This window comes from Fukomys damarensis, unplaced genomic scaffold (assembly GCF_012274545.1).
Source record: "Fukomys damarensis isolate Sample0158 unplaced genomic scaffold, DMR_v1.0_HiC HiC_scaffold_33, whole genome shotgun sequence".
In the NCBI taxonomy this organism is placed as follows: Eukaryota; Metazoa; Chordata; class Mammalia; order Rodentia; family Bathyergidae; genus Fukomys; species Fukomys damarensis.
This window is the reverse complement of record NW_022900945.1, coordinates 10,101,890-10,107,232: the sequence shown is the minus strand read 5'-3', so window position 1 is coordinate 10,107,232 and position 5,343 is coordinate 10,101,890.

Sequence of the window (5,343 nt, the reverse complement as noted above, 5' to 3'; positions counted from 1 at the left end):
GGCTGAGTAATATTCCATTTTATAGAAAAACCACAACTTCTTTATCCAGTTTCCAACGGATGGGCAAATAGGCTGTTTCCAATTTTTTAAAAAAATCGTGCATAACGTAGGAACAGGAAGAAGAGAGAATCTCTTTAGATATCCTATTCTGAGAAGTCAGTTAATTTTCACAAGTTTTCTCTTTCAGTGTGTTTTTGTTCTAACTTCAGTTTAGTTGGAAGATGACAGCTGTCACGGCTAAGTGTGAAGGGTCCCCCTCTGCACTGAGAGCTTGATTCCCAGTGCAGCAAGGTGCGGAGATGGGGCTTGGAGAGATGAGTGTAGCATCAGGCACTAACTTCATCAGTGTTAATCCAACAGAATGTGTTGGGAGGATTGGGCCTATTTGGAGGCAGTAGGTCACTGGCAGGGGGTGAAGTGATTTCGAGTCGCATATCCTGTCCCTAGGCCCTTCTTCTGTTGGGCTCTCTTGTCCTCTCTTTGCTTCCTGGTTGCTACGAGGTGAAGAGCTTCCCTCTGCCATGCCCTTCTACCATGATGTTTCTGCCTTGGAGCCAGCTGACAGTGGACTAAAATCACGAATCAAAACAAACCTTTCTTCCTTACATTGTAGATGTTAGTTTTTTAAATTTTATTTTGTGTTAGCAAGGGAAAGGTGATGAATATAATAGCCAAGCTTTTCAGTAGCCAGCAAATTAAAGTGACAATTATCAAACCAATGACCAGGTTTTCTAAATCAGGGAGAAATTGGAGGCAGTCCTCAAGAAACCGAGTTCTAGACTGTTAATTGACGGTGAGGCTGTCAGACTTCATTTGCGTTTGGCCAACTAAAGTCTCCCACGTACAAATGCTGTGCTCCATCCTGTTTGGTGCCCTGTGGACTGGTTTTAGAAGAGACGAGATCTCAAATGACCCATATGATCTTAGACTCTAGCCTTAAGTTGAGCAGACTAATGGTCTCTAACGAGGTGCACAATAAATAGCTGCTCTCCAAACCAAGGATCCTTTTTGAAAATGCCTGATAAGAACAATAATAATTATTTGTTTGTACGGAGCTTCTAAATTTTCTAAGTGCTCTTGAAGTTTCTTTTAATAATGGAAAAAATGGGAAATGGGGCCTCAGAGAAGGTAAGGCACTTGATTTAGACCACATAAGCCAATGGATAGGACTGAAACCTAATTATTTTAGCTGCAGGTCTAGCTTTCTTTGTATGAAACGCCAGCCCAATAAAGGTAAAAGCTTATGTCATACTGTGAGTTAAGCTCCATTGAGAAGATGCCCGATAAACATGTACATTTGCAGCAGACCTTAAGAACTTCAAGTGTTCTCTCCGTCTTTTATTTGGCTGGTTCAGAAATCATAACGGTGTCCATTTGCCTGCTATGTGGGATGTGGTGTTGAAAAATAATGTTTCTTATGGCTAGACTTTTTATAACACACTCAAACTTTGTTCTCTTTTTTGAGAAGTGGGAATGTGAAAAATATGCTGGCAGACCACAGTACTTTTGTTAGATTTCCTTGTCCCTAGGTACGTGATGTTTTAATATAAGAAATAGCATGCTAGCAATGAGTTATGGACGTTGTGAGAGAAGTAATTACAGGAGCGAGCTTCTGAGGGATGGTTGGTTTTGTATACTTAAGCTTCTAGATGACCCTTGTGTAAAGGATATTCCAATGTAACTGTGGCTTTTAATACCACGTATGAGAAAAAGTTTAGGCTGAAAAATGAATGATTGTAACTTACAAATGGTATAATGGGGAGACACACAGAGCCAACATACTGAAGTGTTTTCTGTTATTTATACTAAACAGTTATAGAAATTATATAGATGTAGGATATAATGACTTTAAATTATATACCTTCTATAATAGTCTTATTCAGTAACCTTTATCCTCTACTATGAATAAATTCTTTTCCAGAAGTGGGATGGGAGTAAAAAAAAAAAAAAAACCAAAAAGTTCAAACAGCCCTGAATTAGACAGTACTGGGTGTAGCTGAGTATCCCCTTTATTTTGAAGAAATATGCATTTTTCTCCTTTGTACTAATTAAAAAATATATGTATGCTTTACTTTCTCTTAAGCATCTTTCTTCAGTCTTGATATTGTGACTTCTATTTTACATAATTGAATACCAGATTGTTCCTCCCTTCAGTTCATTCCTTTCTGTGAATAACTGGGTAGCACGGTGGGATGCGTGGTGTCAACTGGGATGTGAGAAGCACCTTTCCTTCCCTATAAAATAAACCAGGGGCACTTTTTAAAAACCCTCCAATACTGTTTGACCTGTGGAATTGTGAAAAATGCTCACAAACATGCAGGAGGAGAGCAAAAATGTTTTCTGATCCCTTACATAACTTTTGCAAATACACACATTTCTGTATTCCATGTACTGGGGAACTTGAAGAATTTTATAATTAGAGGTAAGAACACATGCCCAAGTTTTCAAGCCTCCCTTATAGAAAGACAGAAGGAGAGCTGCTGACCAGCTTGAGCACAAGATTCTTCCTTCTTTCTCCTTCCAGTCATGAATCTATACTCTGCATAAATAAATCCATCCTTAAAAAAAATCAAAAGCCTTATTTTTGTTTTTTAGCAAATTATTTCTGAGATAGAGTGAACTTTGGGGCTCACAAGTATCTAGTATATTTCTACACATGATCAGTGTAAGCCAAGAGCAAAAATACCAACAAAAACCATTTAGTCACTCAAACAATTTTTTAAAAAGCACAAACTTGTTAGCCTTAACTAACTTAAAATTCTAGAGTTCTTTTACATGTTATTCTCAGTTCTCATAGTAGAATCAAGATAAAAATTTTTTAGCCTTATTTAAAAGGATACTTAAAAAGTATGAATATTTTAAGACAAATATTTTGCACAATCACAAGAAGAGGTTTAAAGACAAAATAAGAAAAGTTCTTGTCTCACAGTTACTCCTTAAGAGCACCGTGGGTATGTTTTCTTTCAGCCAATAGGGTCGTCAAAAAAGCCAGGATTTTAATGAGATAGGAGGAATCTCAGACATCAATCGCTGCTTTCCTCACATGTCAGGCATCAAGATCCAAGTAGTTTTATTCTTGTCCATAGTTTAAGGATGTAGGAACGTTGCATGAAAAATCTTTTCATTGCCTATTGAATTAATATCAGCTACAGGCCCAGGCATTGTTCACGTCACTGCTAAACTACCTGGAATATATTTAGGGTATATAAAAAATGCAAAATAATCTCAAGGCAAGAGGCATCAATATTAACAGTGACTGATAAGTTATCATTTTCTATCATTATTATTTAATTAATTTTCAGGAAACTAAAGGACAAATGACAGAGAGGAGAGAGAATTCAGGGAAGTCACCTGTCATTAGGAAAGAGAGAAGTGAGGGCTCCCAAGATACAGCTCATTTTCTGCCAAAAACCTTTGTAGAGGGCTTCTGTGTGTGTATGTGTGTGCACGCACTCTTTTCTTGGTCTATGAAATGAAAATTCATTTGGAGGCCTTAGTTTTGACCCATCTTCCAGTTGTTAAGCATGGACAAAAATATCACTGAGGTTCTCCAGACTTTGATTTTCTTAGGTATAAAATTAAAGATTTTGATTGAGATCATTATGGCTCTTTCTAGCTTTAAATTTTTAGAATTACAGAAAAGAATAAAGAGGGAGAAAACTACATAGGGATTGAGCGGCTCTACCTTGACCTCACTCCCTGGAAAACTCTTTCAAAAACAGTGGTGGTTAGGTTTTCCAGGTCCTGTGTATGAGTACGTGTGTGAGGAAGCGAGCAAACCTATCAAGTACTTACAATCATTGGAGTCACTTTCTCCACAAGGATTTCCTGTACACCTGTCTCCTGTACAGCTGTCTCTTGCACACCTTTTAAAATAGCTATTTCTTTCCTTATGTTCTATCTGCATCTTCTGCATGCTTCTATTTTTTGCATTTTTCTTATTGGTGTAACTGGCACTGTTACTGGACTTTTAGTTCTCTGAAGAGGGAGCTGCAGTTGTCTCCGTCTTCTAAGTTCCAGGTCCTGACATATGATAGACATTTAATCAATACTGCTGAAACAAATATTTGTTGATTTACTTATGCCACCTTGCTGGATCTCTATAATAATTCTATTTCTAAGAAGACAAACTCATAGTGGAAACAAATTCTTCATATCACACTGCTAATAAATATTAGCAACATTCTACTTTGAGTCTTTCTATTTCCATACTTGAGCTCTTTCCACTTGATCAGCTGCCTTCCACAAAGAATAATGAGAAGGCCAGTAGGAATTTACCTAAGGTCAGAATTTGGTTTATAACTCGGTTATCATGGGGCAAAATTTGGCTAAATCTAATGTTCTTAAATACCATACATGTTTTATATTATTAGTCATGTCTAATCTGCCAAATTTCCTAGGGAAAATAGTTGGCTTGGATATTTATTTTGTGTTTATAACATTTGATTACTATTGATCTTTTTTTCAAAAAAATTCATGCAGCCACAATTAGGATTGTGAAGGATAATGGGAAAAATGAATTCACTGTCTTTCTTCTCAGTCTTCTTCTCTGATCTCTTTGCCCCTTGATTTCTTGCTATTTTACTATCTGCCTCACTATGTTCACAGGCTAACAGTGTTACTGGCAAAACCACATTCTCTCTCATTCCAGCACAAATCCTTGCTTTTCCATTAGCTGCACCTTATTGCTGGGTAATACTTTCATCCCAGTCAGCTTGCATTTACCCACAGTTTTTTCAAATCTTCTGTACTTTCCTCAACTTTCTTATCTCCACTTTTGCATTCTTTCATTTCCCTCTTCTTCTGCTTTTGACTTTGTGGATCTATTTGTGGGGATTTGAACCTTGCTATTCTCCACCTTAATATTTTTTCATCCTTCTGTCTTTCTCTTCTTCCCTGCCTAAATGGTGGTGCTCACTATCTTCTCCTAGTTTGCTCTTTTTCATTCCTGTGTTTCCCAAGATTTGCTCCACGTCCTCTGTACGCTGACCTTCCAACTTACATCTAGCTGAGAGTACTTACGCCAATTCCACTCTCATTGCTAAACTTGCTGTTTGAAAATCTCCACTTCACTTCATTTACTCACTTCAAACTCAGCACGTCATGATTCTGATCTGAAATAATCTTTTTCTCACTTCCACTTTGTGTTAGTAAACAAGAGTGTTTTTTTTTTTTATTACAGGTTTAGTCGATACATTTCTTGGATCATGATTCTGATCATGGCATAGTTTTGGTGTTTTTGCATGTAAACTTCTTAAGCCTCATTTTCCTTATTTTAGGGTATTGTGAGTAGATGGATTGTGGAGATTAAACTATAAACTCACATGTAATAGGCCAAACAAG